We start from the raw sequence: 23,148 nt of genomic DNA on the forward strand, positions 1-23,148 counted from the left end.
GCGGCGGGCGAAATAGTTTTCATCCGAATACACCAAACTTGGTCAGAAGTTGTATCTAGACAATATCTAGGTCAAGTAAGAATATGTGTCATGCCCGGTCAAAAACTAGGTCACAGGGTCACTTAGTGCATTTCAAGGATTTATCATGGTGTCCGCTCTCTAATTGAAGTATTTTCATCCGATCTTAACCAAATTTGGTTAGAAGTTGTGTCTAGATGATATCTAGGTCAAGTTCAAATATAGGTCATGCCGGGTCAAAAAATAGGTCACAGGGTCACTTAGTGCGTTTAAAACAATCACCTTTGTGTCTTTTACCCTAGTCCATAAGTCCACTCAAATGGTAAAGTTATGTGTTGCTTTATTTTCAAAAATATATCATATTGCCACACAAATGGTAAAGTTATCAAGTTGTCCAAAACCTTCAAGCTTATCTTGTGACAGTTTGTCACTCTTGTTTGTGCTTATAATTCTGTGAATCTTCACTCACAAGTCCTGACATATCATGTTACTAAGAGTCCATGCATATGAATTTTAAAATCACCTTGGTTATATTTCATTGAATGTTATATTAAGGGAAAGTTACAGCATTATTTTACTTGCAAAATTCTGACTAAAGTATATTTTTTTCTTGTTCACATTTCCCACTTGCCTCTGTGTATAAAGACTATTCCAAATATCAAGCGATAATAAGCAATTAAATTTTCCAAAAAATTAAATGAACATAAAAGGAATGAGATAATCATATGAAAAGGTGAAAAAAAATCACTGGGAGGTTAAGTTGTTTAGCCATGGAATGTTGTTTGTAACAACCAGGAAGGCGACATTGTACTTGAAGTGTGTTCACTTCCTATTGTGGAGGGATTGGCTGTGCAGGTATATATGTTCAGAACACATTGTTTAATCCGCTGATTCATGCATGTATATGGTACTTGAAAGATATCCATGATATAATTCTTATTGATTGGATTTTCTATAAACTTTTATCATAATGTTAAGTACAACTTCAGATTGAAAATGATGTAGCTTATTGTTGCATCTGTCATGAGTGAATTGCCTATTTCATGTTATCAACTTGTAATAAATTAAACTACGTCCTTGGAAATTGTGGGAATGGTGATGAACTGAATTCAATACTTTAATTGATTTATAGACACTAGTTTGGTCTACCAGTTGCTTGTTCAGTACATAATTGATTGGTGAAATTATAGTACACATTTTTCAGATCAGGTGTGAGTAAAATCTAAATGCTGCTTGTCAGACTAATGTTGGAAGAGGATATTGATTTCAATATTTTTATAAGCAGGGCATTTTTTCCTGATTTTATGAAGCAGCCTTGGCCCCCTCACTTTTTGAAAAAATGAGTCACGAACTTCTGAAAATTGTGAAAAAACGAGTTGCAAACTTGTACAAATTGTGAAATTCAGTTGGTCAAGAATTAGTAAAGTAAACGCATGTTTGTTACTTGCTTCATATTGAAATGTCTATAATAATGCATTAAAATCATTTTTCATTGTCTTGACACTTTCTATCAACAAATAACCACTTACATTTAGATCAACAATATTCTGACTGGTAAACTCTATATTTAAAACCATAGAAAAGCCTAATGTCAATATTTTGTCTCACTTAATAAACTGATGTGAGAAATGATAAGCATTTCATGTATTTTATTTTTTCAGATTTAACAAAGCATAAAACATACACTGTTTGAACATTAATGTGCATCATGAAAATGCAGTAGAATCCATGTTCATGTAAATGGACCACAGTTATACTTTAGTTTAATCAATATTTACAATTGTAGATGGATAAGATATAGAATAACAAGTCTCGATCTCAGTTATAAATACATAAATCATGTGCTTTCATTTGCATCAAAATTTCAAATGACTCCTTATAATTTAATCTATGTCCGTTTTAATAGTGCATTGTAAAAACATTGTAAATCGGGATTATTTTTAACTAGACTATTATATATGAAACATATATAGTGGAGCTATCCTGCTCACCCGACGTCTGCTTGAGCGCGCGCGTGAGTGTGAGCGTTTGAATGTCAAAGTTGCGTACCACCTCAAATATTATCTATGTCCCTTGACATATCACTTTCATATTTTGCATACTTCTTTACCAACATGACCCCAATCTATAAACAAGAGCAGACAACTGTAACAAGCATTTTGTAAGAATTATGGCCCTTTTTCCACTTAGAATATGCATATTTTTGATAAATCTGTGTTAACGTTTGCGTATCACCTCAACAGCATCGTCCAAGGTATCATAACCATCAAAAAAAAATCACAATGGCGACCTATGTAAAAGACCGAGCCAGTCCGATTGAGATAACTCGAGTTATTAGTTACTTCCCTTTTGCATTCGCCACTGCGTAGGAGATTGCTCGTCATTGATAACATTCTCCTAGCAGAGTTGTCGTTTGTGTTTCAACATTCAACAATGGCCGCCCCCATGAGAGTCTCGATTCAAAACTTTCTTACTCTATACATTGGCTTGTTTCGCTATTTAGAAGCTGTCATTTAGGATATATGAATTATTTATTCACTAAATCTCCGCTTATGACAACAATAGTATGAATTCGAAGGATATATACTCGATGTGAATGAAGGACTCTCTGGATCGTAACAGCTTGACACGGCAAAACTGGCATACTGGTATTTTTAGTTATCAATATAAGTCACATTGTGCTTTATAAATTGTATTCGTGCATTTTGCGACTTTTTGAATGACTATGATACCTGATATCAACATTTCATCGGGGATTTGCAGATCACCAAGCTGTCCTGAAATTCAACATTGATTTCAAACTCTTTACTGGTTCGTACTCTTTCTTAGTGTTAGTACTTTTTATCATTTTAAAGTTAAATGAACTGTGTCACAGTAAAAGAGACAGTAAGGCGATTGTGGCCAGTTTAGATCTAGATCAGCCTGCAGTCGCTTGAAAGCTGTTTGCTTAAAAGCGTTTTTCTGACAATAACAAATAATTTAATTGGATACTGATTTGACTGCGCTTTTCCTGTGACCTGGCTCAAATAATAGAATTGTCATTAATCAAATTATTTATTTCGAACATTAATCAATTGTTTTTCTTGTCCCTCAGGATCAATGAATCCAGCACTTTCCTGTTGAGAATTGAATCCTGCTAAAGGCGATGCTAGGGGGCGTGAGAGATGTTGCACCTTCCATTATCGCTCTATTGTTCATTGTCGGCTCGGGTACTACGTACATGTACCGCGGGTACTCTTAAGTATACTTACATGTATCCCGTGTACGGTAAATATACTAAAATGTACCCTAAATCAGTCGTTGTCGACTATTTTTTTGTAATTACACATTTATGTCAATTTTCTGTAGAATGGCCTCTTATATTATCGGAACACATACTCAAAAAGCATGTTGATGCAGTGTTTTTTGAAGAGAAGTGTGTTTAAGATAATCGGTTGCGCGTTTTACGACATCGAATTTTGGGCGCAAATACAACTCGGGTACAGTCTAATATGGACTGAGTACAATTACGTTTATTTACCGTACCTGGGGTACATGTAAGTATACTTAGAGTACCCAGGGTACATGTAAGTATACTTAAGAGTACCCGGGGTTCATGTAAGTAGTACCAGAGCCGACAATGACCAATCAAGCTCCATTATCCCTCATGAACCGACTCAAAAAACCGAGTCGGCAATATTTGACTTAATTTTTGGTTTGGTTGCTCTCGAGGGATCGAAAATTTCAGAATCTTCCTAAAAGCCCTACGGGTTTGATCCCCAGAAGCGACATTGAAAACTAGCATACTTTGTTATCTAAAAGGCTGCTAAACCTGATATACAATGATAATGTGAATTTTCTCTCACATGATGTTCATCAGTCATATTATATAAAAACTTACAGCAGTAGTAAACAACTGGACAATAATTAATGAACGCATCTTTCATTTGTCTTTGACACTTTGATTTTGACATGGCCTAGATTTAAATATGTGACTGGACTTTACCAGCACTCTTGTAACAGAGCTCAAGTTTATATGTACCATTGAAGATCACCTAAATCCAGATTTGCTATTATAGACGTGTGAAAAGTTTTAAGGGTGTGACAAGTAAGCAAAAATTGGTCATTACCCAGAGGCCACAACTGATCTATGACTGTATTAAAACAAGAAAAATCAGTGCCTGATTTAGATTTCCTTAGATAGTTCAATAAAAACTAATTTCATAAGCCTGGTAACAGTTTAACGGTAATGCTACCAATGTGTCACACCAGGGCGTTGAATTTGAAATCTAGGACATGCATGGTCATTTCTTCATGAAATCAGGACACAAAATTGTATTTTAAGTCCTTAATTGACCTGGCTAAAGTTCTCAGATTATTATAAGCTCAATCAGTATATTTATATCATTATTTATGCTTTGTGTATTGTAAACATATACACAATCATGCAGTTACATGATAGCAATAAATAATATCAAAGCTACCCATACTATAAAGGTCATTGACAAAGCCTATGGTCAAAATGTTAACACATTGAGTGTAATCGCCCTCTCGTGCCAGCAAAAACAACATGTTGACAGGTTGTCATTTTTGACAGTTCTACTTTCACTTTCATTTTGTGATATCAAACTATTAACAATTATGTGGCTGAGAAAAATATCGCCATTGCTTTTTATGCCCCTTGTAGGGTGGCCTATATCAGTTGAACTGTCAGTCAGTCAGTCAGTCAGTGTGTCAGTCTGTCCGTCCGTCCGAAAACTTTAATGGCCATAACTTTTTTAATATTGAACATAGCAACTTGATATTTGGAATACATGTGCATCTCATGGAGCTGCACATTTTCAGTTGTTAAAGGTGAAGGTCATCCTTCAAGGTCAAATGTCAAATATAAAGCATCTGTCTGTCTGTCCGAAAACTTTAACATTGGCCATAACTTTTTCAATATTGGCGTGCATGCGTATCTCATAGAGCTGCACATATTGATTGGTGAAAGGTCAAGGTCATCCTTCAAGGTCAAGGTCAAAGGTCAAATTTTGCAATATTGAAGATAGCAACTCCATATTCGGCTTGCATGTGTATGTCATGGAGCTGCACATTTTGAGTGGTGAAAGGTCAAGGTCATCCTTCAAGGTCAAAGGTAAAATATATGGCTTCAAAGCTGCGCAGCAGGGGGCATTGTGTTTCACAAACACAGCTCTTGTTTAATATATTTTCTGCACATTCCTTCAAAAAACTTACATCAATACATGATTTTCTTCGTTAATGCAATCTTTCCTGACAGACTTGTGTACATATTTCGCTTACATTTTGACGCGCGTAGGAAGGACCGCATTACCGCTTCGGAAATGTGTATTCATACTATTGCCTTCAAGGAACTTATCTGATGTTTGACGGAAAGGGCCGAAAATGTGTGAGTGTGGGTCAAGTTCCCCACAGGTACTACTTTCCCGTTTCCCCAAATTTTTTTCCGTACCTAAAATTTTTCGTACCCATTTTTTTTTTGACCCAATTTTTTTTTCATCCCCAATTTTTTGTTCCCAAATATTTTTTCGTACCCAAATTTGTTTTCATACCCAAATTTTTTTCGCACAATTTTTGTACCAAATTTTTTTTCGTACCAACATACACAATTGTGGTGATTGTGGTGATGAAGATAAACTTAACTTGATGCTTTTATATCCATCCTCTCAAAAGCATCGTCACACCAGTACTGTCAGTACTTTGATCTATATACCTTGTCATATTGCTTTTATATTTTGCTTACTTCTTTACAAACATGACCCCAATCTATAAACAAGAGCAGACAACTGTATCAAGCATTTTGTAAGAATAATGTTCCCTTTTTATACTTCGAAAATGTAAAATTTGTTTAAGTTTTGTGTTTATGTTTACTTTATTCCTAAAGTATCAAACCTATTACTTTCATGCTTGCAACACTTACTATCATAAGGGGACTGTGAAGGCAAAGTAATGTAACTCTGACTGGCATTTTGACAGAATTGTGGCCCCTTTTATACTTGAACATATGGTTAAGTTTTTTGTTTTGGTCCATTTTACTCCTAAAGTATCATAGCTATTGCTTTCAGAATTGGAAAACTTGCTAACTATTGTAAGGAGACTTCACAGGGCAAGTTGCATAACTCTGGTTGGCATTTTAACGGAATTATGGCCCTTTTCTGTCTTAGTAACTTTAAATATTTTGTTAAATTTTGTGTTTAGATGCACTTAACTTCTAAAGTATCAAGGCTATTGCTTACAAACTTCAAATACTTTCTTACTTTCATGAGGGATTCTGTACCTGGCAAGTTTAATTTGACTTTGACCTTTGATTGACCTTGACTCTTAAGTTCGATTTTTTTAATTTGGCCTAAATTGCTATAGTTTCTTTATTTATGATCAGATTTGATTCATACTTTGACAACGCTTGCCTGACATACCACAATGGACTCTACCCAAACCATCCCCCACTCCCCACCCCAGAGACCGCCCCCCTCAAAAAAAGTTTTTTTTTCATTTTTAGCTCACCTAATTGCTCAGGTGAGCTTTTGTGACTGGTATTTGTCCGTCGTTTGTCCGTCCGTCCGTCCACATTTGTTCGTAAACACTCTAGAAGCCACATTTATTGTCTGATCTTCATGAAACTTGGTCAGAAGCTTCTTCCCAATGAAATCTCGGTTGATTTCGAAACTGGGTCATGCCGGGTTAAAAACTAGGTGACTAGGTCAAAAAAAGGAAAAAACTTGTAAACACTGTAGAAGTCACATTTCATGCCCAATCTTCATGTAACTTTGTCAGAATGTTTGTCTTAATGATATGTTGGTTGAGTTCAAAAGTGGTTCCGGTCCGTTGAAAAACATGGTGGCCAGTGGGCGGGGCAGTTTTCCTTATTTGGCTATTGAGAAACCTTGTAAACACTCTAGAAGTCACAATTTTTGCCCAATCATCATGAAAGTTGGTCAAAACATTGGTTTTATTGATTTCTCTGACGAGTTCGAAAATGGTCCAGATCTGTGAAAAAACATGGCCGCCAGTGGGCGGGGCATTTTTCTCTATATGTATTTTGTGAACACATGTGAACACTCTAGAAGTCACATTTTTGGCCCAATTTTCATGAAATTTGGTCAGAACATTTGTTTCCTTGATTTGAGAGTTGAGTTTGAAAATGGTTCCGGTCCGTTGAAAAACATGGTTGCCAGGGGGACCGGCAGTTTTGCTTATATTTATATAGTAAAAAGGCTTGTAAACAATCATGAATAAGCTCATGTAACATGCGAGACAACTCTTCTAAATATTGCATTTTAGTTTACAGTAGTTTCTCCCCTTTGACTATAATAATACAGTGTATTTTCTAGAGGGCACATTTCTTTTCCGATCTTCATGAAACTTGGTCAGAAGCTTTGTCCCAATGATATTTCGGTCGAGTTCGAAACTGGGTCATGCCGGGTCAAAAACTAGGTCACTAGGTCAAAAAAAGTAAAACCTTGTAAACACTGTAGAAGTCACATTTCATGCCCAATCTTCATGAAACTTTGTCAAAATGTTTGTCTTAATGATATGTTGGTTGAGTTCAAAAGTGGTTCTGGTCTGTTGAAAAACATGGCCACCAGTGCGCGGGGCAGTTTTCCTTATTTGGCTATAGAGATACCTTGTAAACACTCAAGTAAAGAGGCCACATTTTTTGTCCGATCTTTATGAAACTTAGTCAGAAGATTTGTCCCAATGATATCACGATGGAGTTGGAAACTGGATTATGCTGGGTCAAAAACTAGGTCACTAGGTCAGAAAAACCTTGTAAACACTGTAGAAGTCACATTTCATGCCCAATCTTTATGAAACTTTGTCAAAATGTTTGTCTTAATGATATGTTGGTTGAGTTTAAAAGTGGTTCTGGTCCGTTGAAAAATATGGCCGCCAGTGGGCGGGGCAGTTTTCCTTATTTGGCTATAGAGAAACCTTGTAAACACACTACAAGTCACAATTTTTGCCCAATCATCATGAAAGTTGGACAAAACATTGGTTTTATTGATATCTCGGACGAGTTCGAAAATGGTCCAGATCGGTGAAAAACATGGCATTTTTCTATATATGTATATAGTGAAAACATGTGAACACTCTAGAAGTCACATTTTTGGCCTAATTTTCATGAAATTTGGTCAGAACATTTGTTTCCTTGATACGAGAGTTGAGTTAAATAATGGTTCCGGTCAGTGGAATAACATGGCTGCGGGGGGGGGGGGCAGTTTTCTTATATTTATATAGTAAAAAAAGCTTGTGAACACTCTAGAAGTCACATTTTTTGCCAAATCACCATGAAACTTAGTGAAATGATTGTTTTTTTTATATATCTCAGATGAGTTCGCAAAAGGTCCCGATCGGTAAAAAAACATGGCCGCCAAGGGGGGGGGGGGGGGGGGCAGTTTTCCTTATGTGACTAGAGAGAAACCTTGTGATCAAACACTATAGAAGTCTCATTTTTTGCCTAATCAAGTGAAACTTAGTCAATACAAATTACCACACCCCACATTATAAACCCCCCTCTCACTTCCCCCCACCCCCCCCCCCAATTTTTTTTTTAAAACATCTTATAAATTAACCACACCCCACATTATACCCCCCTCTCACCCCCCCCCACCCCCTACACCCCCCACCCCCCCTACCCCCCCACCCCCCACCCCCCCCCCAATTTTTTTTTAAACATCTAATAAATTACCACACTCCACATTATATCCCCCTCTCACTCCCCCTACCCCCCCACGCCACCCCCCCACCCCACCCCCAATTTTTTTTAAACATCTTATAAATTACCCCACCCCACATTATACCCCCCTCTCACCCCCCTCCCTAACCCCCCCCTACCCCCCCCACCCCGCACCCCCCCCCCCCCCAACCCCCACCCTCCCCCCTCAAGTTTTTTTTTTAACATCTATAAATGACCACCTTAACCACCCCCTCACATGATACACCCCCCGCTCACTCCCCCCCCCCTAAACCCCCCACCCCCACCCCCTGCCAATTTTTTTTGTGGTAAAAACATCTAAGTAAATTAACACACCCACACATTATAAATTACCCCCTCTCACTATCCCCTCCCACCCACCCCCTACCCTCCCACCCCCCCTACCCCCCCCACCCCCCCTACCACACCCCACAGTGCTACCTCCTCTCACTCCCCCTAGCCCCCCCTACCCCCCCCACCCCCCACCCCCCCCCAAATGTATTTTGTTATTTTTTTAAATATGCTAATAAATCACCACACCCCACATTATTCCACCCCCCTCTCACCGCCCCACCCCACTACCCCCCCCCCGCAAATTTTTTTTTAAACATATAATAACCACATCCTCCACATTAATACCCCCCTCTCACCCCACGCCACCCCTCCAATTAAAAAAAAAAAACAAACCATCTAATAAATTACCACACCCCACAATTTACCCGCCCCACCCCCCCCGACCCCCCCCCACCCCACCGCCCCCAATTTTTTTTTTTAAACATGTTATAAATTACCACACCCCACATTATACCTCCTCTCACCCCCCTGCCCCCCTACCCCCCCCCAACCCCACCCCCCCCCAAATTTTATTTTTTTAAATATCTAATAAATCACCACACCCCACATTATTACCCCCCTCTCACCCCCCACCCCCCCCCCCCCCCCAATTTTTTTTTAAACATCTGATAATTTACCACACCCCACATTATACCCCCCTCTCACCCCCCCCCCCCAAAAAAAAAAAAAAAAAAACATAATTTTTTTTATTTTTTTTTTAGACATCTTATAAATTACCACACCCCACATTATACCCCTCTCTCACTCCCCCCTTGATCATGACTGGCAGATGACCCCTATTGATTTTCAGGTCACTAGGTCAAAGGTCAAGGTCACAGTGACTCGAAATAGTACAATGGTTTCCGGATGATAACTTACATTAGGTCAAAGGTCAAGGTCACAGTGACAAAAAACGTATTCACACAATGGCTGCCACTACAACTGACAGCCCATATGGGGGGCATGCATGTTTTACAAACAGCCCTTGTTTGCTTATATAAGGCCTATTTTGTAAAAACTTTCAAAATCTTCCCGTCCATAACCATTGGACCTAGGGTTATCAAATTAGGTAGGTAGAGACATCTAATAGTCCTCTACAAAATTTCTTCCAATTATGCCCCTGGGGTCAAATTTGACCCTGCCCCGGGGGTCACAAAATTGAACAAATGCTTATATAAAGCCTATTTTGTGCAAACTTTAAAAATCTTCTGTCCATAACTGTAGGGCCTAGGGCTACCAAATTCGGTATGTAGTGACATCTAATAATACTTAGTTTGTTCAAATTATGCCACTGGGGTCAAATTCGACCCTGACCCGGGAGTCACAAAAATGAACATATGCTTTATATATCCGCGGCCCGCGAAATCTCTCCGCATTTAACACTGGAAGATTCTGCCTAAGCATTTTTAAAACGAGCAATATAATTGGCTGTCGTTTCCCAATCTTCCAATTAAAATCGGTTTCATAAAATGTGTTTGGTATTTCGTATGCAAATGGTGCTGTTGAGAAGCGAAAAATAAGATTATTGAAATGACAAATATCAATCGAATTAACGACTGACATCATATAGTTTCACTTTGATAGGGATAATAAAATGTGTTTGTCAACGAAAAAGACTACGTTTTAGATACAAGAAACACATATTTTGTTTAGAAATGTGCACATTGAATTTGTGTCACGGAAACCAGTGTTTCTGTTTGCAAATTGGTTGTTCAGTCTACTCGCGAAGTAAAACAATTTAGAAGAGGATCTTTCGAACATGGAAATAGACAAACATGATTTGATTTATATGATAGTGGATCTGTGTATAATCAGATTCGTATGCATATTCTGCTTTATTATGTTGTCATGCTGTTCATTTAATTGAAATACTTAAATAGCATTGAACTAAAGATGTGAAATGCAAGATATTGAAAGGTGAAAAATTATATATATTAATTTAACTCAGTTTAATACATCATTAACACAAGAAGAACACTCAAGTGTTCTTGTTTATATTTAGTCCATTAACCTTGTTTGTATATAACAAAATAAAAAAATAGTTTTGTTTTGTTTGTTTTCACCAAATGGTTAGTATTATTCTTTTATGTTAACATTCTCACAATTCTTGTTTTATTATAAGCCCTATGTATCAATAAATTTTTTGAATGACATCATTTTATGATTTATAAACAGATTGCAAAAAATATTTGTTCAAGATAAACTTAACAACAAATTGTTACATTGAAATTAAGTGATTCTAATATTCAGAAGCAAAAAAGTAAGGAGAATCCAACTTAAAAAAGATGTATCTGTTAAAAGTATATTCTACCAATGCCGTGAACAATCCCCTTGTTTATAACATGACTGCCGCTAAGTCTATTACTAGCAACCTATCAGAGAATAGGTCAGATACCTTATTTCAATATATGGCAATCCTAGTATTTTTCAAAAACAAACATGACAGGTAACCAGGAAATAGTAAAGGAAAGTTAGGTCAAGCTAATTGTTTGTCATGATATCTCTTTAAACCTCATGCCATATGCAAGTAGTGTTGCCATGATTGCAACATCTTGATGAATTATAATTCAATTTTTTGTCTCATAAACATTTACTTTCTTTAACAAACAACCTCTACAAAGTTATCATTCCTACTGCCTTTCGGCACCTCATGAACCTGAAAAACTCGTAACTTTATGTTTCCTCAGGCAAATATCTTCTTTGTACAATAAAAAATTTCTTCACCACGTTAACAATCCTGCTACACTCACTAATGCCTCAAGAATGAAGTAAAGTTCAGGTGATCTACGTCATTAGGTATTTTGCATATGTCATGAACTATATAAGTAACAGAAACTTTGAAACCTACAAACACTTTTTGGAATTTTGGAAAAAGATTCATGATTGAATGAAGGAACTTTCATTAATCTTGTAGAACATGCGTAGATTTGATCTTCAGCACATAAAAATATGTGAAATAGAAAGAGCGACAATATATTTTGGAGAGATAAATGTACCTACGTTATAAGCAAAGGACCTGTGCGACAATTCCCGGACTTTTTAGTCTGTTTAGTTAACACCGTAGTAACGTTTTCCATATATAAAAAATGCTCACCCTTCCAACTTTAAGTGCCCAGTGAGACGAGGGATAGAAAGAGAAAGTCACATGCTTGAGTACATTTCAAACCATGCCCATTGCACGCTTTTTTCGCATAAAAAACAGTGGACTGATACAGGGCCACCATGGCCCTCTTGTTTTATGCTTTTTTGGCTCAAAAATGCTCATAATTATATGAAAGTTTTTTTGTTTTTTTTTATACCAAATTTATATAGCGCCCTTTTCATACTCCAGATGTGCGTTCAAAGGCGCTTTACATTTTTTCCCTGATCACTGGGTTATTAGTCGTTCGTTAACATCTTGGCGCAGTATGCAGCCACGGCACATTTGCTTATTTTCCTCACAGGTACCCATTTATACACCTGGGTGGAGAGGAGCAGATGTGGGATAAATTTCTTGCTCAAGGAATTTCCAGTGGTCAGGGCGGGATTCGAAACCCGGGACCTCTCGATCCCTACGCTAGCGTCCTACCATTAGACCACTGCTCCCTCAAGTTTTGTATGAAGGTTCCAGTGCCAAGTAGTTTACTTCTACAATTATGTGCCAGTTTAAAACCCTTCAGCTGTACTTGTTCATTAAAAAGTGTGAACAATCATGAGAGATCAAAGAATTTTGTTTTTCCTTTTAAACACAGACAGTTTACAGGACAAAACTTTAAAGAAAGTATTTTCATAAAATGCATGCTGGGGGCAGCTCATCACTGGGTAGCCTTGTTGCAATTATCAAGCTGCCTGATGAAGAGCTGACCTCCAGAACTGCAGTTACAGCACAATCTCTTACAACTGTGTTAATATGATGAAGAACTTACCTCCAGAACTTCTAACACTTTTGTGATATCATGATGTCTGATGAGGAACTGACGTCCAGAACTTCAGTCACAGCACTCTTACAGCCTTGCTGATGTATTCAAGCTGCAGGATGAGGAACTTACATCTAGAACTGACCTGAAACACTGATGAGAAGATGGTCTTCAGAGCTCCAGACTATAAGTTTTTAATAACAAAGCTGAAATATTCTTTCTTTGTGGTGAATGCATGACCCCCAGACCCTGGCACAATTGTTGAAAAATACTAATGAAGAGCAAACATTTAGACATGCTGACCATGGCTATTTTAAACAGTCTACCATCTGATGTCAAATGCAATTTCTAGAATAAAAAAAAGAGGTGTGCTTAGGGTGTTGAAAATGGAAGCTTTCCATGGAGAGTGACTGAAATAAGCATGAATACATTCCCAAAAAGGCTTGAATTAATGAAGTTGTCATTAGCTGTTCATGGGAGTGTTAGACTGTGTCCTATATGTTCAGATTAATTAACAAATTCCATACAACAAAATTTACAAGAATATTTGGCCTTGTCAATACACCTGCTGTTGTGTTAGATTAATAATTAAAAACATGGGCATACAGTTCCAGAAATAAGGTGGGAACTTCTTATTTGTAACTTCATATTGCCTAATATATTTTGTACACAAAGATATTAGTTTTTACTAGCAAAAAAAGTAATTAAGCGACTTGTACTTGTAAATGAAAGAAGGATGATAGAAATAAGCGAATAATTAATATCATAAATTAAATGAAATAGGCATGGCTGAATTGAGCAATGTTTTGTAGTCCTCCCTTTGTGCAGATATCTCCATTGTGATCACAGAGAGCTGCCAAATGAAGGGCTGTAAAATAGGCTGTCATCTGCAGGTCTGGCATTGACTGAGGCAGTCATGATATCTGGCACTACGATTCGTGCCGATTGAATTGCATAGGTTACTTCACCTGTATAACCCAAAAAGTTGGAAATTGGGTTTGTTTGTAATTGAAATATGATAAAACTGTATTGAATACGTTGTCATTAATGTGATCAGTTTCCAGGCTCCATTAAGAAGATTTGCATGTATGTTAGGAGGTCTGAGATTGACCAAAGGTAGCTTTTTATGCTCACCATATGTATATAGGGAGCATATAGTTGGCAGTTTGTACTGCCCGAACTTCCTTCCGTCACACTTTTTTTTACAGTTTCTCATAGCACCTTCAATATTTTACTGATCTCTTACATATTTGGCATTTAGGTACGTTGCATGGACCTCTACCTTTTGATGAGGTTTGACGTCACTGGGGTCAAGGTCAAGGTCACTGAGGCTAATAATAATAGATTTTCCACACACTTTTGTTACAGTTTCTCATAGCACATTCAATATTCTACCGATCTTTTACATATTTGGCATGTAGGTACCTTGCATGCACCTCTACCTTTTGATTAGGTTTGAGGTCACTGGGGTCAAGGTCACCGAGGCTTATAATAGATTTTCCGTCACACTTTTGTTACAGTTTCTCATAGCGCCTTCAATATTTTACCGATCTCTTACATATTTGGCATGTAGGTACCTTGCATGGACCTCTACCTTTTGATTAGGTTTGAGGTCACTGGGGTCAAGGTCACCGAGGCTAATAATTAGATTTTCCGTCACACTTTTGTTACAGTTTCTCATAGCGCCTTCAAAATTATACTGATCTCGTCCATAATTGGCATGTAGGTACTTTGCATGGACCTTTTGATTAGGTTTGAGGTCACTGGGGTCAAGGTCGCCGAGGCTAATCTAATAAAACGTTTTCTCAAAGTAACACTTTGGTTACAGTTTCTCATAGCGCCTTCAATATTTTACCGATCCCTTATATATTTGGCATGTAGGTACCTTGCATGGATCTCTACCTTTTGATGAGGTTTGAGGTCACTGGGGTCAAGGTCACTGAGGCTAATAATAGATTTTCTTAAGGCCACACAATTTACAGGGTTCCCTGCCATTCTGGAAATCAGGGAAAACCTGGAAAACGGATTTTCACTTTTTCCAGTCAGGGATAAGTCAGGGAATTTGGGAAAAGTTCCTAAAATCAGGGAATTTTGTTTGGTCAGACTTTCCCGACTTGTGTTGAAAAGTCCATACAATTAAAACAGCAAATTGATTCTTCTGCATGGCTATGGTGTTTTGTAGTATACATGCAGCTTAGTGTTCTATTAGTAAATACCTACTTCTTTCTCTCTGTTTATGCATTGAGGCAGAAAGCCAATGAAGTGGAAGACAACAATAAGAAGCAGAAATGTGATGATAGTCAGCTATATGCTTCTCTGCAAAGGGTCTAGGAACTTTCTGAGTTTGAATTACATTGAATTTCTCTTAAAACTGATGTTTGAGGTACTTTTCAAAAATCATTATGAATATGATAAGTTACATGTAATACTATATGAACATTCTCTTAGTACTGTTGCTCCTGTTACTGTTTAAAAATGTTGAATTACTTATGTTCCAATTATTGTTGCAAAACAAACATGAAGTGAAAATAAAAGAAAAGGCGAGGAAAGGATGGCTGTGAGGGGAGAATGGAGGCCATTGCTATAAAATTACATAAATATAATGCATGTTATTATCTGTAAGTGCTATTTATTGAAGGTGTCTAAAACAATAATAGGTCAAAATTATGATCCTGCAGGGCTATAGATAACAAGCGTATTTACGTTATTACGCAATTAAAATAACCAAAAACGTAATTCAATTCAAAATAAAGCGTACAAAAACGCAAATACAAATTTAATAACGTATTTCCCGTAAAAAACCTTGCTTTACAAAACACAATTCTTACGAACACCGGGCGTATTTTTTAGACTGGTTATTTTCCGTACAAAAACGTACCGGATAGTTTATATGCCGTCCTTTGAATAAAAGAAGGCAGTCTTTCCAGCGGTTATCCATCATTGGGGTATTATTGTAATTATTGTTGACCCGTCTGATTTCTACTTTCATTTTCAAGGTATTCAACTCAAAATAGCCTGAAAACGGGGTGCATGTCGTTGAGCAGTCATAGCTTCATCAATTGACATGACCCCTTATCAGTGATCGCTCCGCCCACTTAATCACGTGGCTCAGCGGGAAGAAAACCTAGACAAGCTAACACCAAAATGGCTTCTTTGCCTATAGACTGCATATAGATTTACGCGATATTCCGGATGATTTTATGGACTTGTTTAACACCATATTACACTTGTAAAGGGGTTGATGCCATTTAGTTATTCTGCAAATGCAAAAAATATACGATTAAAGAGAACATCAGCTATTTATAACGGGTAAATCGGTACATTAAACACGCTCTCAAACACTTGCGCGCTTACCGAAATCGAACCCGTTATTACGTGTAATGGTGGTATTTGCAATAAATTAACACTTCACCAGTATTTACCCGTGTTATTAACAAAATTATTACCGAAACATTCCCCCTACCCGTGTATTTGACACGAAATAGCGCTTTATAACTGGGAATTAGGTGAAGTTTTACGCGCTTTCTTACGCGCCGGGTGGGTACCTCAATCCCACATGTTATTGCGTATAAAAGTGATATTAATCATATCAAACATTGCTTATGGGACATTTATCAATCACTATAATTTAAAGCGCAAAAACAACACAGTAAATTTTGACATTGTCTGATATAAAATTAGCGTTGTACGAAATGGAATACGGTCAGGCTATTATAAATTAATAAAGCTACCGCAGGTACCGACTTCCCCGAAGTTACCGCATCTATTGGTTAACTAATATCAGTAATAATAACTCTTTTACAATAGCATTTATCGATACGTCTTTATTAAAATAATAACAAAATGGTTTTCACTTGTTTCTGACACACACAGAAACGCGATTTTTAACGGGGATTTCGTAAAGTTACACGAATTGGGTACCAGAATTCTCAATTATTTTACATGCACTCGTGACATAATACATACTTAATAATGCTTAGTTATTGCTTACATGAAATTTCAAGTTTGTGAAATAAATTAATGTTCTATAAAGGGGATCTCGGTAATTCTTGAAGCTTCCACTCGCTCTTGTCAAGACCGCATTGCCGCGTTGGAAATGGTATAAATTTAATTCATCTAACTTATCTTTCTGGATACCAAATATCAGAGTTGCATTAACCCTTTTTACACCTTTTTTGCCATATTTCATGTCCGTTTTTTTAATCCGAACAAAATAAACGAAACTCGTTTAAAAAATGAGATCTAGGCATTCGAGCTCCTAGTGTGGATTAAAAGCGTTTATTGGTGACACCACATGAGTGCAATTGTGTAGATACCGTTAATAAGATAATATATCACATGTCACCTTCAAATAACATGTATGATGTCAATTAAGTGCATTACTATCAGAGTAATAAAACACAGAATGAATTAGGCTTCATGCTGGGTTTTATTTCTCTTTAAGTAATGCAGATGAACCTCGCTTCTGACCTAGTAACTGATAAAACTATTTTTAAAAAGTGAAATATTATGTGATAATCAGATCGATAACAAACTATTTAAATCTGCTAGTATATCCGATAAAAATATATTATAATTGTCTTTGACAGTGTTGACGTTCAGTTGTTCGTGGTGACGACCGCATGTATTTATACATCTCTTACACTTCTCAAGATCTCTTTTTGGCTTTGGAAACGATATAAATTAAATGTCACCGACTTATCTTTCAGGATATCGATTGTCAGAGTTACATAATCCCCATTGACACCGTTTAACCATTTTTAATCGTTTTTTTAAAGAGAAAAACAAAAGAAACTCGTTGGAATAAAAGTGAACCTCAACATGTAGCTTGTCTAGAAAATGGCGGACAGGTCGTTGCTAACGAGTGCGCCCGATTAATCGATCGCTGATTGGTGGACCAATTCTAGTGGGCGGAGTGATCATAGATAAGGCGTCATGTCAATTGTGCAGGAATGTTCACGAACTCGGTCTTATTCAACGCAACAATGAATGAACTTTGATCAGAAATTCAGTAATTGTTTGTTATGTACAGGTACCTTTTTGAATTTCATTTTTATATATAATATAGTAACCTTAGTAGATTTTTATTATATAATAAATGTCATTTCCTAAATTACCCAATTGAGTTAAAAAACCGAGGGTGAACAACCTATTAAGCTCAAAAGTAGGGGGTGAAAATTTTTGCTAAAACTATTGAATTTACAAAACCCCTATTGTTGTCAAAACAGGGGGTGAATTACCCAATATACCCCAAAAGTTATCTATAGCCCTGATCCTGGGATTTTTATTTTCCATATGGGAAAAATCAGGGCAAAATCTAGGAATTTTGCTCATGCAAAAAGCTGGGAACCCTGATTTACCCATTTATCGACAAAGCATCATCGGGGAGCATCAATCAGTTTTACTGATATCCTTGTTTGATTGTGGACTTGAGGTCTTCATGCAGTATTGCTAGCCTTTATCCAGGAAATTTTAGTTGCAAAGATACAACGTCTCAAACTTTTAAATGCATTTTCCTAAATACAGACTTGAGTTTTCCTCCTTTTCCTATGAACAAACATGCTTGTCAACTGGATTTTATAGTCCTTGCATTGAGCCATTGAGAGGTTACAAGGCTCCTTCTGGTAAAAACAATGAGTGATTGTAAACAACCTATATCAAAGTTTTAACTTAAATTGTTAGAAGTGGTAATACATGTACATCTGATGATCTACAAGATGATGTTATAGGTATAAAATAACTGATCAGTCAGATGAAAATGACTTCTAATGCCAAAGGGTTGCCCTTGGAATGTTGTGGAATTTCTCAAAATGGAATGTCTTGGAATTGCTGAAGGAGTGGAATTAATTACATTGAGATGCAATTAATATGTTATGAATAATGTAATTTTAATCAATAAGTTGCAAAAGACATAGCTGAAGGAATAAAATACAATGAATTAAACAGAAAAATGGCCAATATTTCCCAAATGAATTGCAAGGAACACAACTGACAGAATGGAGTTCTTCCAAGGTTATGCAAAGACCAATGTTGAAAACAAGTATTAACCTAAATTGTTATGTCTTTGGCATTTTAGTAAGAATGCTAAATAAAATGTAATGAATAAAGCTGACAATTTTGTACTTAATGTAATGGACTCCAAAAGAAGATCTCATTTATGTAGTTGAAGACGTTGACTCCCCAAGCTTTTATGTCTGTCTAGAGAACATTCAATGATATTTTGCTAACATTTGATATACACATGCAAAAGGAAAATGTTTGACGAGTCTTTTTGTGTACTGACATTCATAGATTATTTATGTGTACTGACATTCATAGATTATTTATGTGTACTGACATTCATAGATTATTTATGTGAACTGACATTCATAGATTATTTATGTGTACTGACATTCATAGATTATTTATGTGTACTGACATTCATAGATTATTTATGTGTACTGACATTCATAGATTTTTTATGTGTACTGACATTCATAGATTATTTATGTGTACTGACATTCATAAATTATTTATGTGTACTGACATTCAAAGATTATTTATGTGTACTGACATTCATAGATTATTTATGTGTACTGACATTCATAGATTATTTATGTGTACTGACATTCATAGATTATTTATGTGTACTGACATTCATAGATTATTTATGTGTACTGACATTCATAGATAATTTATTTGTATTGACATTCATAGATTATTTATTTGTACTGACATTCATAGATTATTTATTTGTACTGACATTCATAGATTATTTATTTGTACTGACATTCATAGATTATTTATTTGTTCTGACATTCATAGATTATTTATTTGTACTGACATTCAAAGATGTTATACTAATTCAAATACCTCATCCATTTAAGTTGAATGTAAAGATTTATAATGTATTTGATGGTCTGTTTGTCTGTTATCATTTTTTACTACCAATAAATATGAACACAAAAATGGGCCAGTCATAGTCTGTTCTATTTGTATGATGTTAAGGTTCATGGGGGGGATAAAATTCATTAAAAATTCGCTTTGGTTTTTCTTCATTCAATGTGGTACAATATGGTCAAACTATATATCATTTTAAAGCTAAAGACGGATAGAATAACATAAACACATTTTTGACATTCAATATTTGTGTGCTTTATTCATATTTTGGTTTAAAACCAATACATTTTTACACTAATTTACAAAATCTCAATCTAAAGTTAGGAAGGATATGCACTACCTTAAGTTGAATAAATACAAAGCTATATACATATACAAGGTCAAGTTAGCAACATTTCACAGAAAATTATTGTCATAAAACAACAAATGAGTTTTTATTCAACTGCCTGTTTTGGATAAATTTCCTAAACAAAGTTCTAAAAATAACTAAAACGTAACTACTTTTTAAAAATCCAGGTATGGTGGATAGTAAGAGTCACAATTCTTTTTCAAAGGCTTAACAATTTTGTTATTTACCTCTCAACCAAATTGCAAATTTAAACCATCTTAATTTGAAATAGATTGCAGACGACATATAAAATTGTAAAGAATTATAAAGAAATTGGCAAACCGATTGATTTTATATTTCGATTACTTCTACCCATTTTGAAAGCGTGGCCCTCGCTGTGCTCCGTAGAAAAACGTGCAAAACAAATCTGTCGAAACCACATGCAGTAGTGAGAAAACCGGGTATGTGTATACACATACCTGAGAAAACACAAACATATTTTGACAGTTGGTTCGCAACTAGTAAAACAACTATTAACATTAATCAGCAAGAGATCGCACTCAATAACAGAAATGACCACGTAGAGATATCATCACTTACCCTATTTCAAATATTTTCCAGCTGAAAATTGTCCCCCACACGTCTTTTTTAGTTTATTTGTATTGTTTTTTCTGGAGCCGAAGTGCATCTCACAGAATATCCATCTAACTTCCGTTGTTTTCACTTTCGTTATTAAAAACTTTGTTTAAAAGAATTATTTCTCCTTTTAGATTGTTAAAGCGATGTGTTATTATATATTATCAATAGAATAGTATACCGTGATGAATTTAACGGAGTTACGTATCGATCTTTCTGTCAGTCTGTAAGCGTACTATTTTATGCGCAATAATATAAGTATGGTGATTCGACAACAATTGTAAACATTGGTGAAATGCTTCTTACATAGTTATTCTTTTGAGTGTTTATGAGGTCTGATCGTGCAGTTTGCAAACATCAACGGAAAGATTACAATCCAATGCATTTGTCATCGTCAACCGTTTGGAATGTCAATTAGGCGATGAGTTAGTTTTTAGCATGTTTCTTTCTATGTTATGAATTTACAAATGGCTGCCCCCATGGTGATGAAATGACATGTGTTCGAGTTTTGATATTTCTATATATGTAAACTTTTTTTACTATTTAAGCGTAACTTGCCCTCGTCAATGTCGATATTATTCACTAGTTATATAATTTTCCGCCGAAATACGTGGAATAAACATGATTCAGATTTTTGAAAATAATGTATATTTTAGTGTTAAAATCGCTTTGTATTTTGATTGATTTTGTGGATGGTATGATACGTTGATGTACAAAATTGGTAGCAGTTTGAAGGAAAAACATCCTTTAAAGCATATATGTATACATTTTCAATGTGGCACTCTTCCTTTAGTCAAATTTGAGTTCAATGCTTGGGGTCCCACATTTTTCAAAATGAAGCCTCTACATGAACCTTAACTCATGACTTGCATGAACAGGTGAGGATTAGTTGTTACTTCATGTTTATGCATGTGTATTTATTGATGTCCTGGTCACGTGTTATGCAAACATTTGACCCAACTATTTATCAAGTCCTCCTTTTCTACCAGGTCAAGCTCATGTGTTACATAACACTTTCAACAAGGTTTATGTTGCAACTACATTGCAACATATTATTTAAATAACTGCATTTAAGTAATGTGTGTGCCTGAAAAAAAATAGTGAAATAAAGAAATGGTAGATGTCAATTCTTTTTAAAAAATGTATCGTTCTTGTTTGTCTTTATAATTACCCATTTGATGGTTTCCATTTTCATGTCTGTACGAAATGCAAATAGTTGACATTAACTTATTTAAAGGTGATTATAAAACCTCTTCCACTGGCTTGTAAATCCCCTTCTCCTGATCTTCTATCATTGCATTGGTTTTCTTTGCAACTCTGTTCACCTTTAAAATGTTCCATTTAATGTCCTTAAAAACTTATTTGGAAAAATATGTTGTGAAACTGTTAAAATTACAAGGCAGGATGTATGTTTTATAGATATTTTCTTTGAAATTTTAGAAAAAGGCGCATACCTTTGTATCAACATCTAAATATTCTAAAATTAAATACATCATATTGAGAAAGGAACTAAATAGAGAAAAATTTAGGCATACTTATACAATCTTGTTCAAACATCGTGCTTTCAAGAAACAAACTATAATCTATGTTGATCTTGTGGTTTAGGCCACATGTTGGAGTTTATTAATTGATGTTGAACTTGTTTCTATGCTTGAGTGAAAGAGGAATACTTATCAATACTTATCAATATGCTTTTCTGCTGGTGACCCACCACACCTTTGTAGCTGCAGTTTATATAACTGATGTACATAAACATTTATACAGTCTTGTCCATATCATCCAGTTGAATGTCTGCACGTGGATATGAAACCAGTGGGTTTTATACTGACTATATCATAATATTATAGAAAGTATCACATGTCTGGATATCTTGTTATTTTACATGGTATTATTCTTAGTATAAAATAGTATGTCAGCAAATGAATTAATAAATTGTTGATAAAACTTGTTTAGACTTGAAATATGCCCTAGATTGATACTTTTTATGTACCCAGTAGGGTTGCATATAGCATTTGAACTGTCTGTCCGTCCGTCCGTCAGTCTGTCCGAAAACTTTAACATTGGCCATAACTTTTGCAATATTGAAGATTGCAACTTGATCTTTGGCATGCATGTGTATCTCATTGAGCTGCACATTTTGAGTGGTGAAAGGTCAAGGTCATCCTTCAAGGTCAAAAGTAAAAAATGCAATCCAAGGGAAGTAATAAGCTTTAAAAGGGAGATAATTTCTAAACCTGACAAATGATATATTGAAATATTATTTCAAAGCGGCGCAATTGTGTTTCTGACAAACACATCTCTTGGCTAAATTTTACTGATTTGCATAATTGTCAACCTATATTTGATTTGTGTTGCAGACAACA

At 35.8% G+C, this 23,148-nt stretch overlaps 1 protein-coding gene across 1 annotated transcript in view; it reads left to right on the top strand.

Annotated features, from left to right (window-relative positions):
- The window catches only part of LOC127855478 (uncharacterized), a 138,707-nt gene that overhangs the window by 33,851 nt on the left and 81,708 nt on the right, over positions 1 to 23,148 (top strand). The window lies entirely within an intron of this gene.

The sequence above is a fragment of the Dreissena polymorpha genome, chromosome 1 (genome assembly GCF_020536995.1).
Source record: "Dreissena polymorpha isolate Duluth1 chromosome 1, UMN_Dpol_1.0, whole genome shotgun sequence".
NCBI lineage: Eukaryota > Metazoa > Mollusca > Bivalvia > Myida > Dreissenidae > Dreissena > Dreissena polymorpha.